The sequence below is a fragment of the Toxorhynchites rutilus genome, chromosome 1, assembly GCF_029784135.1.
Source record: "Toxorhynchites rutilus septentrionalis strain SRP chromosome 1, ASM2978413v1, whole genome shotgun sequence".
NCBI classification, from domain to species: domain Eukaryota; kingdom Metazoa; phylum Arthropoda; class Insecta; order Diptera; family Culicidae; genus Toxorhynchites; species Toxorhynchites rutilus.
In genome coordinates, this window is record NC_073744.1 from 140,261,588 (window position 1) to 140,274,636 (window position 13,049).

General features: G+C 34.4%; 1 protein-coding gene across 3 annotated transcripts in view; it reads left to right on the forward strand.

Moving 5' to 3' along the window:
- The window catches only part of LOC129763403 (keratin, type II cytoskeletal 2 epidermal), a 351,176-nt gene that overhangs the window by 172,059 nt on the left and 166,068 nt on the right, over positions 1–13,049 (forward strand). The window lies entirely within an intron of this gene.

Consider the following 13,049-nt stretch of genomic DNA (forward strand, 5'->3'; position numbering starts at 1 on the left):
GGTCTGCCTATAAAAATGATGCTTTTGTTTCAAGAAAAGCGACACGAACTTTCCGGACAAGCCAATATGAGCTATCCTGATTTCTTCCTGATTTTTATTTTCATTCTTCCTGATTTTTGAAAATTATCCCGCGGAAGGGATGGTTCAATTTGAGACGTCTTTATTTTGTTGTTGTTGTATTCTGTAGATTGTAGAGCGGAGAAAATTCGGAAAATTTTCGGAATACTTTGTAGAAAAGTCGTAAAATTTGGAAAATTATAGTCCAATGTGTTCTAAAATTACATCATGATAAGCGTTGTTAGTCCATTTGATGTTTGCGCTAACGAAAATCATGTATGTTCGAAAGAGGAAACGGATTTTCAAGCGAAATAACCTACTCCTATATATTCTATCTATATAAATAAAAATTGAATGCCAAATGTGTTGGTAAGCGGAATCCCCGAGGAAGGAATGGTCCAATATGAGCCGTCTTTATTTTGTTGTATTCGTCTCTTCCCGTAGATCAATGCTATGTTATGGTTGAAATTGTGAAATTTTATCAAACATGTATTCCATGTTACGAAGAAACATGTTATTTGCAAGAGAACCAAGAAAATAAAATAAATGATAATGTACATTTATTTTCAGACACGAGTATTGGTAGAAGTAGTAGGAAAATTGTAGTGAAACGATATTGTAAAGGGCCAATTAGAAGATCAATCAATGGCAAGTTCTGCGATTGGAACCACGAACGTTCGCTTATTGAGAAAACGCGAATGTTCGAATGAGTTCATATGAAAAAAAAATTGGGCGAGACGACGTTCGCCGGGTCAGCTATTATATAAATAAAAATCAATCACCAAATGTGTTGCTAATTGCAAAACTTGAGGATGAAATCGTCCTTGTAGAGCCATCTTTATATCACTGTACTCGTCTCTGTCCGTAGATCAATGTTACGGCGAAAAAAATGTGAATATTTTGGAAGAAAGTGGGAAAATTCGGAAAATTGAATTCTCATCTGTTCTACAATGACATTGTGATTTGCGTTGTCATTCCGATTGTTATTCGCGTTGACGGAATTATACTTCGTGTGTTCCGTTGGTGTGAAACGAAAATGATAATCGATTTTCAAGTGAAACAGCGCACTTTCAAAATCAAAGTTATGAATGAAAATTCACTTTTTCGTATCAAATCTGTATTCCATGTTATAGAGTAATATATTTTTTGTAAGTCATTAGACAATCTTGAACGACATTTGTGTCGGATCTTAACTTTATATTATAATGATAATGTTTGACGAGTTTTGGTAGAAGTGTAGTGAAGTTTATAGAAAAATGATTAAGCAAGGGTCAGGACTACGTGTTTCACGCATTAAAAATCCATCAAACAATGATTTCCATTCCAATTTAAACTATTTGATACTGTCGGGTTTGATAGAATCTGTGGGGAATCCGATAGAGTTGATTGATTCACACCACCGAAGATTTGGACGCTGTACATTCGGCATCGTGAATTCATTGATTGATTTTTTTCTGCTATCCTACAAAGTGTATTCACCTCTAGCCTTGAAAAGGACCAATTAGAAAACCAATTAATCGATAGTTCTGGGATTGAACCCACGAATGTTCGTTTAGTGAGAAAACGAGAATGTTCGAAAGATTTTATGTCGAAAAATCAATTTTAGGTGGGGTGGAGTTCGCCGGACGAAGTGCATCGCGTATACAGCGATTCACTAACTTAAAAAATCGCTTTCTGTAGTGAGAATGCGTAGGATTGTAGAAAAAGTTTACAGAAGGGTTGTGTCCGGGAGACGACCGCATAGATGATATAGGTGTATGATTGGCTATTCGTTTTACACGGAACGGAACACGAAGATAAATGCGCCAACGCGATTTTCAATTGTGCTAATAACCTCTATTACTATCTCACGGCAGAACATATGGGAAAGCTCTTTTCCCGAATTTTACTCAGCTTTTCTTTTTTATCTCTCGCCGGATAAACGTTCCTTGGACTATACGAACCCAAAAAAATAGACAGCTCAAATAGGATGATTCACTCTCGCCAGGAAATCCAATCCATTGTGACAGAAATTGCAACACTTTGTTATTTTACTTCTCTTTCGGGTTCCTTTGGTTTGTGGTGTAAACTGCGTCGCGATTCGAAATATACTGAGTGCTCATCGCTTTTTTTTCACTTAAATTCTTTTTATTTCTCAATTTGGTTTACATTATAATATAATACTACATTTCAAGTGATCAACCTAGGGTTCTACATCTTTAAATTGAGTGCTCATCGCTGCTAGACCGCAGCTTTTATATATTTCTGACTAGCTGACCCGGCAAACTTCGTCCCGCCCAAAATTTGTTTTTGGCTATCAATACCTTCAAACATTCACCTAAAACCTAATACCTAAAACCTTCACATACCAAATTTGGTTTTGTTTGCTTGATAAATTCTCGAGTAATGCAGAAATTTGTGTTTCATTTGTATGGCAGCCCCCTGTTAGAAAGAGGGGAGGAGAATCTAATCACCATAGAAACATTTATTGCACCCTAAAACCTCCAGATGCCTGATTTGGTTGCATTGGCTTGATGATTTCTCGAGTAATGTAGAAATTTGTGTTTCATTTGTATGGCAGACCCCCCCCCATTATAGTCTCAAACTATAATGAAAACCTTCCGCGGCCCCAAAAACCCCTACATATCAATTATCATGTCGATTGGTTCAGTAGTTTCCGAGACCATAAGAATCAGACAAACAGACAGACAGAAACCCATTTATATATATATATAGATAGATTGGCTAATGAATTACTAAGAGGTGGCGCTTGCGACGCAGTTTTCATTTCACTTCAGGGACTGAGCGCGTAGAGATCTACGCCATGGTAAGCGAGAATCCCTCGTTTTAGAGCTTGTTTGTATCGTCAGTGACGACGTTGTTTTGAATAACAGAGGCTTGAAAAGGTCAATTCGTAAAATTTAAACTAGAGGCGAGAGGATTTAGCAATATTTCACCGCACAGTCCCGTTTTCGTATTGAATGAAAAACTAGGGGTGCACATATTGTTTGTACCTATCGACTCTTCGAAGCGCGTGATTTTCGTTTAGATAAGATGCTTGACATTTTTCAATTGTTTGATAGCTAGTTTAGTAAAATATATAATTTTTTTATATTGTGATAAATTGTTATGGAATGCCCAAAGAATGCGAAAATCTCGTACATTCATTTGGAAATAACTGAACAGTAAGCGTTCGAAATAGTATAATTTTCGCGATGCGACCTCGGTGCGTTGCATTCCAAGAAGAGGAGTTTTATATAAAACAAATGATGTATCTACTCCAAATAACGATTTGAGATTCCGATCAATGGCACTAATGAAATATTGTGGCCGAATCGAATAGGGGAATTCTATAGTAAATAATTGATTGATCCAGATTTTGATTCCAGATCACAACTCGAGAATCAGATCATAAATCCACCCAAACGAGCATCGGCAGGAAAGATGTCATCCTTGGCTTTTTGTTGTGTTACAAGGACAAATGTACAAATAAAAACGCCTGCATTTAAGAGCATTAAAATATTTCTATGTAATATAGACACTCCTTCTCTCAGACTGCATGTCAGTTTGAAGTTGAACCGAAAAAAAATCCAAGCGATACTAAGCAGGGATTGAACCAAAGCCGATGGGGTAATAAGACTGTTCCACGCACCCACTGGTGCCGCCATGCCAATGCACGAGAATGTTACACCACATTATAAAATGAAATTGGATCTTATATGTGTAAACAGAAAGTGTTTTCTGAGAGTGAAACAGAGAGCATAAACAACTGTTTTTCACGCGAATCCTTCGAAGTCTGCTTATTTGCAAACTCTTATTTTCCTCCCTAATATTGCTCTTACATTGCCATGGCATATATATTGTACACAAAACTCGCCTCTCGCATGACTGAATGGGTATCACTTTTAATGTTACTTTCAAACTAATTTCAAGTAATGCATAAGGATGTCAAAAATATGCTTAATATTTATTTTGGGTGTATAGAATCCAGAATCAGGTTCCAGATTGAAGTCAAAGATCCAGATTGACGATTCAAATCTTAGACTCAGAACCCAGCAACATTTAATGCAAAGATCAACGAAATTGAGGTCAGTTCTATGTTGCTCCAAACATATATCCATCACTTCACCTCCTCTGCATAATATTGTTTAGATAAGTTTAGATAATTTCCGAAGTGAACATCGGTTCTATTTTGAGCGTTGACTATTTTGAGAGCCGTGACGTGCGCTCATCTCAAATATGAAGTATGGATTTTTGGGATAGTATATAGCAAAAATAACGACTGAATAACGTTATTAAAAGCGTTAGATTTTTTTTTTGCGATTTCCTAAAGCTGATTAAAGATTATATGAGGTTGAACAACACATCATATTGAAGCTTACATTTTTGGCTATGAGAACTTCGGATGAAATTTTCACATTCTACACACATAATACAATGAGCGGAAATAATACAAGTAGTGTATTACTCTAAAGTTTTCTTGTCAACCCTTTTACACCCAGAAAACCTCTTCTTACTATGCCGAATATAGCCAATAACATCAATCCAGTTCCAGATTCGAGTAAACTATTGAATTCATTTTCTCTTACTAACGGGGTCCGTAGACATTGACATGTTTGAATTTTAATCGATACTCAATTAGAACAATTTCTAAAACCAATTCTATTAGTAGTAGGACTCTAAACCGATTTTTTTGCATCAAGAGAGGTACATAATCCCAGTTTTGGAAAAAAAGATGAAAGAAAAATTCTCTGTAAATAGATCGCAGGTAGAGAATACATAGAGATTGGTGACGGAATTTGAATCAGGAATCGGTAATTAAACGTTTGAGTGCGGAAAAAAGTGAAAATAAAATAGGTAAAAAAAACTTTAAGTTAAACGGTTTCTTTGTGATTCAACATAATAAAAATACAGATAATGTACTAAAAGCTAGAAAATATTTAGGCAAGGAGCAGTTAGCAGTTATCATAAGCCCTTCCTTCATTAATCAAGGACATTCTGATATTTTTTAATGAAAACCAAAATAATTTCCTACATTCCATTCTTTAACTAAAATTTTGTAGGTCTAAAAGATTTTTTTGTAGTTTTTTTTTTAATTTTGAGTTTTTTCAACTGTTTTTCGAAAAATTTTAATTTAAAAACTATAAGATCTACAAAAAGTTGGTCAGAGAATGAAGTGTAGGAAATTACTTAGGTTTTCATTCAAAATTATCATAGATTTTTTTTGGAAAAAAATTTGATTGAAAAAAAAATATTTTTCTCGAAAACATATGCTTTTAAAATTCTGAAAAAATAGATATAAATAGCCCTTTAAATTTCCAACAAGTTTTCCGTACATCGGACGATGAGCACATTTACATAAAAAAAGTTTTTCGAACAACATTTTTTTTCTTTGAAATAATACTATTAATGTTTAATTCGTATCATTTTTATGTATAAATTATCGCAATTCACATGCTTTGCTAACTTTTCTCTATTTAGAAACATGTCAAGATCATGTCAAACGTGAGAATTTACACACAAAAATGTTACGAGTAAATCGTTATTTTTTTCAGGAGTCTTCATACAAAAATGACTTATATTCCGAAAACTGTAATAGATAGAAAGTTGATGTCATTGATGATTCGACAAAAGTTTATATTTTAACAAGATCTAAAACTTCTTGGCTTTAAACAAAATTAGGATTAGTTGTATTTTTTTCAAAGAAAATATAAAAAAGTTGTTGCTAGAAAAACTTTTTCCCCATATTAGTGCCCATCTTCCAATGTATGGAAGACTTGTTGGTAATTTTAAGGGCTATTCATATATATATTTTTGGGGATTTTAAAAAAAATACGTTTTTGAGAAAAATGAATTTTAAATATTAAGATAAATTTTTTTGTCAGCTAAATTTTCTTCCAAAAAAATTTTGGTATTTTTTTATGGAAATAAAAAAAAATTAAACTACATTTCATCGTTTGACATGAATTTTGTAGGTATCATAGTTTTTAAGTTATAAATTTTGGTCCTTTTCAAAAAGTAGTCTAGTAGTTTTTAGTAGTTTCGAGTATTTCAAGTATGCAAAGTTGCTTAAATGACCCATGTTTTTACACCCACAACGTTTCACTGCTATCTAAGATGGTGCTGCCAACGGCCAGTCGAGTTGACATGAAATTCGTCAGCGTTTAGTACATTATCTGTATTTTTATTATGATTAATCACAAAGAAACCGTTTGACTTAAAAAGTTTTTTTTACTTATTTTATTTTCTAGTTTTTAGTACATTATTTGTATCATTAGCATATTACTCTACAATAAAAGCATTAAACTTATTTGAAATGTTTTATTTCTTACCTAATTTTCCTCGGAATAATGATGTACTGTATTCTTTTCATTTCATTTAATACCAATATTAAGGAGATTGCAAAAATACATGGTACCTACCTCATTTTTAAAAAATAACTGTATTCTACTAGTCAAGCTTTTTTATTTGATACTTATACTAATATGGTTCTGAAAAAAAAACATATATATGGCGCCATTTTGTGGTGGCGGCCATTTTGGATTTGCATTTTTTATAAATAGCAGTATTCTACTATCCAAGCCCTTTCATTTGATACTCATATTGATGAGTTTTTGAAAAAATATATATTGCGCCATTTTGTGGTGGCGGCCATTTTGGATTTGCTTTTTTTCATAAATAAACGTGTTCTTCTAATCAAGCCCTTTTATTTGATACTCATATTGATGGAGTTCTGAGAAAATATGTGATTCGCCATTTTGTAGCGGCCGCCATCTTGGATTTACATTTTTCATAAATAACTGTTCTAGTTGCCAAGCCCTTTCATTTGATACCCATGTTGATGGAGTTTTTAAAAAGTATATATATGACATCATTTTGTGGTGGCGGCCATTTTAGATTTGCATTTTTCATAAACAACTGTATTCTACTAGTCAAGCCCTTTCATTTGATACCCATATTGATGGGGCTTTGGAAAAACTCATATTGATGCGATTTTCAGAAAATATATAATCCGCCATTTTGTAGCAGCCGCCATCAAGCCGCGGTCAACAGGAAGGGGTTAAATTTTTGTTTTGTGGGACAGCGCTACAGACAAACATGTTACAAACATACAAACATACAGATTACAGGGCAAGCTAAATAAAACCGTTTAATTGATAAAAATAACAAGAGAGGAGTAAACACTGAAAAATACATTCGATGTATGTTTTTAGTTTAGGAAAATTATGTTGTGACAATGACAATTCCGGATTTCAGAATCTCAATTTGGAAATCATATTTATAATTTGAATCTGAATTCAGAGCCTGGAATCTGAAATTTGGAATTTAATTAAAGTTTTTGGCGTTTTGGTATGCTGGACCGGATTCGAATTTGGAATATTAAATTAGAAATTGAATTTGGAGTCTGGAATTTAAAAACAATCCGAAATGTGAAATCCGGAAACATCAATCTAAAATCTGTATCTGTAACAGTATCTGGAACCTCTAATCTGAATTCGACATCTATATTTGTCACTAGAATCAGATGATTCATTATTCTCTTTGAGAGGTTGTTTTTTCTTACATTTAATTAACTAGCTGACCCGGCGAACTTCGTCCCGCCCAAAATTGATTTTTTGATATAAATACTTTCGAATATTCACGTTTCCTCGCTAAACGAACGTTCGTGGGTCCAATCGCAGAACTCTCCAATGATTGATTACCCTTTGACCCTTTACAATTTCCTTTTACTATAAATTTCCTAGCCCTTCTACCAAAATTCGTCATTATATTAGCAAATTATGTTCAGCCACAAATCCCGCTCAAAATTCTTCAACCACTTGCAAATAACATGTTTCCCCGTTGCATGGAATACATGTTCGATACAAAGAATATTATAAAACAAAGACAGCTCAAATCGGACAAATCCTTTCTCGAGTTTTTCGCTCACCAACACATTCGGCCTTCCATTTTTTATTTCTATAGATAGAAGATATAGGAATGCATTATTTCGCCTGAAAATCCATTTCCAATTTTTAACAAAGATCAATTTCATTAGGGCAAACATCGAATGGACTTACAACGCTTATCATGATGTAATTGTAGAACGTATGGGAATTCAGTTTTTCGAATTTTCCGACCTTCCCTCCGAGTTGTCGGAATATTTCCGATTTTTCTCTCCCCTATATTGAACTATGGGAAGAGACGAACACAACAAAATAAAGACGGCTCAAATCGGACCATTCCTTCCTCGGGGTTTCCGCTTAGCAACACATTTGGTCTTCCATTTTCATTTATATAGATTCAAACAAAATGTTTAGTGGTTAGAGCTTAGAGCCTTCGCCTTTGGCTAGTGCTAGTGGCTAGTGCGAAGCAGTTTTGGCTAGTGCTGTTGAGGATGATTAATTGCTGGATGTCCTGAAAGTGGTAAATAATCCGATACTAGAAAACTAGCCCGAAAACGCTTATAGTCGAAATTCCGAATTATTATTGAGAAAACCAGGCATAGCGAAGAAGAGATCAACGTACTCTGGGGATAACAAACATGTTTTGCGTAATTTCTAGGTTCCCTCCGATGATGGTAACAGCTACGGAATTTTGCTCCGGTAACAGCTCGTTGTAAAAAGAACAAATAAGATAAGCGTGGAAATGATGAGAGGGAAAGCCCAGAGCAAGAATACGGTAATCATGAAAGCACCAACTGCAAGCGCGCGGGCTTTTCGATATCCCATATGCCGAGGCTGATGTGTATAACGCCTAGCTCGCCTTCGGAAGGCCTTACCGCCTTAGCACATCGATAACCGGTGTTTTCGTTGGTGAGGATCATAGCGAGCGCTGATGCGGTGATCAGTGGCAGCGGTTGGAGCGGATTCGGCGCGTTCCACCGGCCGAAATGTATCATCAAATCCATCATCATTATCGTGATTATGATTTCCCGAAGCTGTATCGTTACCTCCGTTGAAATTAAGAGGAAGATAGCCGGCAGCGATTGTAATAGAATTTAGAGAACCAGACAATCTCTCTCTCGGAAAAGGAGAATATCTGGGTTGCGTGTTGTTGTGCTAGGGAAACGTACTTTCTTCCTTTCTTCCTTGTCGAAATTTCATTGGACCAACGAGAGCTTTTGATCCGTTGGATATAAATTGGATTTATTGATTTGATCCAATTTATATAACTATTGATGCTCGAAATTGTTTGCATGGAAGAAGATGAATCTGGAATCTGAATTTGGAATCGGAATCTGAGTGTGAATTCCACATCTGGAATCAAATTTGAATTTGGAATTGAGTCTGGAATCTGTATGTAAAATCTGGAATCGGAATCTGAATGTGATACTGAAATCTAAATCTTTTTTCTGGATCTGTAACCGAAATCTGAAATTTGTATTTAGAATCTGGAATCTGAATTTGGAACCGGAAGTTCAGATTCAACATCTGGTATCTAAATCTGAATTTGGAATGGAATGTGCAATCCTAATTTGAAATCTGTGGCTTGAGTTTGAAATCTACAATCTGAATTAGGAATTTAAAAGTGAATTATCATTATGGGTTCAGAATGTGATATCTAAATCTGGAATTGAAATACGGAAATTGGATTCTGGAATCAATGCAAATTTCAATCTGGAATCTGAGTTTGAGATGAATCTAAAGATTGGGATTTATCCTGAATCCAGAATCTGAATCAGAATTCCAGAACCCGAAATCTGCAATTGGAATATGATGTATAAATTTGGTACTTGGAATCTTAATTTGAAAGTCGTATCTTGAATCTGGAATCTTGAGTCTGAATCTGAAATCGTAATCTGGAATATGAATTTGGATGCAGAATATGAAATCTGAATCATTAATCTAAATCTAGATCTGGAATCTGAAGCTGAATCTGAATTGAGCATATGGAAATTGAATCTAAATCCGGAATCTGGATGTGAAATCTGAATTTGAAATCCGGAATCATAATTTAGGGTGTGTCTTGAATCTGGAATATGAGTCTTGAATTTGAATGCTGGATGTGTGGGAAACGGAATCTAGAATCTGAATCTGAATTCTGAAGCTGTGAATTGACACTAAACCTAGTGATACTTCATGTATACCTTCTCCTACCACAGCTGACCAAGTGAACCGTCTTCGAAATGTTATATACATATTGCTACGCATAACGAAAAATAATCGCATAATAATGAGCACAATTTGGAGAGATTAAATCTTGAATCTTGATCTTAAATTGGGATCTGGAATCTGTATATAAATCCGGAAACTGTAATCGGAATATGAATAGAAATGTGAATCTAGATTCAAGATCTGGAATCTGAGTATGAACTTGAATTTGGAATCTGAATTTGGAATCTAATTCTGAAATTTAAATGTGGGATCCGATTCTGGAATTCGGAAACTTGGAATCAGGACATTGAATCTAAATTTAATCTTAAATGTTAATCTAAAATTAGAATCTAGATCCGGAATTGTAATATGATATCCCCGAAATTTTGGAATCTGAATCTAAATCCGGAATCTGAATTTGAAATCTGAATCTGGAGCATATGTTGAATCCGAGTTTGGAATCGGAATCTGAATTTGGAATCTAGATCTGTCTGAATCTACATTCAAAATTCCGAATTTGGAGTAGGAAATCTCCATTAGAAAGATATGTCTTGAATCTGCGATCTGAATCTGAAATGTGAATCTTGGATCTCAATATGTAATTTGACTAGATAGGGGATATGGAATCTGAATTTAAGGAAATTAAAGAAAAGAAATTCAATCCGGAATCTAAGATACGAGTCTGGAATCTGGAAGTCGAATTCAAATCTGGACTCAGAATTGGGAACCATCTCAAATCTGGATTCGGAATCTAAAGCTGTGTTTTGAATCTGGAATCAGAATCTAAATCTGGAATCTGGAATATGAATTTGAAATTTAAATTTACAATCTGGAATCTGAATTTGAAAGCTTTCTGAAATTTAGAATCTGTGTCCGAAATTTTAATTTTGAATATGAATCTAGAATCCGAGTCTGGAATCTACGAGAATCTGAGTTTAAAATCTTAATTTAAATCCAGAATCCGAAATTCAGAGTTCAGAATCCGGAATCGAATTGGATACGGATACGGGATTCAGAGTCTGGTACACGAATCTAGAACCAACAAAAATCTCAATCTGGAATCTGGATTTGAGAACTAAATCCAGAATCCGGAATTCAGCGTTCAGAATACAGAATCAGATTTTGGAATTCGAATCTGGAATCGAGTTTTGAATTAAAAATTCAAAATTCGATACTCGATACAAAATCCGGAAATAAAATATGGAATCGTAATCTGAATCAGGATCTAAATCTGGAACTCGAATCTGGAGCCTGAATCTGGATTCAGAATTTGAAACACGAATCTATAATCTGGATGCGCAATCAACGGGGATCTCAATCTGGAATCCTCATTTGAAATCTTGGAATCAGAATCTGAATCTGGAACCTAGACCCATCTGAATCTATCTGAACCTGAATACATTATTTGAATTTGGAATCTGGAATCGTAAATTATGAAATCTGTGCGCTGGATGCGCAATCAACGGGAATCTAAATCTAAAATCCTTATTTTAAATCTGAATATGGAACTCTTGGAATCGGAATCTGAATCTGGAATCTAGAACCATCTGAATCTATCTGAATCTGAATCCATTATTTGAATTTGGGATCTGGAATCTCAATTTGAAAGCTGTGTCTTGAATCTGCGATATGATTTTGGAATGTGAATCTTCGATTTGAATATGGAACCTGAATCAAGAATCAGAATATGGGATCTGAATTTAAAGAATGGGAAAGATATGTCTTTAATCCGGAATCTAATATACGAATCTGGAATCTGAATTTGAAATTTATATCTGAACTCTGACCCGGGAGCCATCTGGAATCTGAATCTTAAAGTTAAAGCTATAGTCTCAATGAGTCTGAAATCTGAGTGTGGAATTTAAATTTAGAATCTGAATCTAAATTTGATAGCTATCTGGAATTTAGTAATCTTCAAATTGAATCTGAACCTTCAATTTGAATTTGGAATCCGGAATCCGGATCGGATACAGATACGGGATTCAGAATCTGGTACATGAATCTAGAATCAACAGGAATCTCAATCTGGAATCTGAATTTGAAATCTAAATCCAGAATCCGGAGTTCAAAGTTCAGTATACGAAATCAGATTTTGGAATTGAAATCAGGAATGGGATTCTGAGTTCAAAACTCAAATCTTGATCCTGAGTTCAGAATTCGGATTTTCAATTGAAATCTGAATCTGGGATCTGGGATCTTAATCTGTAATCCGAAACTGGATTCATAATTTGGAACATGAATCTATATTCTGAATCTGAATCTGAAATGAACGCGAATCTTAATCTGGAATCCTAATTTGAAATTGGATTTTGGAATCTGAATCTGTAGTCTATGTCGGGAATCTGAATTCTTGGATCTGAATGTAAATTCTGAATCTGGGATCTGAATCTAGAATCTGAGTTAATATAATCTCTGAATATTATCTGAACCCAAATTCTGGATCTAGAATGGTCTTCAAATTTCAAAGCTATGTCTTGAATCTGAAATCCAAATCTCTGATCTGTATTTGGAATCTCAACCTAAAATCATCTGGAATCTGAATTGGCAATATCAATCTGGGATCTGAATTTAAATTTAATCTAGAGTCTGAATATTTGATCTGAAATCTACACTCGACAAAAAAAAATGGAGGAACAGAGTGCGAAAAAATCAACGCATATCGATGGGATTTTTCAAGAATATTCTGGACTTACACATTTTTTTGCTAACCAACTCAACAGAAAATCTAATTAACCTTATCAACCAGCTTTCATTTGGTTGTAAGAATGTTCCTGTAGGACCTTCCTACACAGAGATATTTTAGATTGAATGAAAAATTACCCTTTCGTTTATAATGATGAATAATTCAAGAAACAACCATCGCACCGCAAATCGAACGGCAGTTTTAAAAATCCAATAAATTCTGTACAAAGATAATTTATTACTTTTATGAAAAAA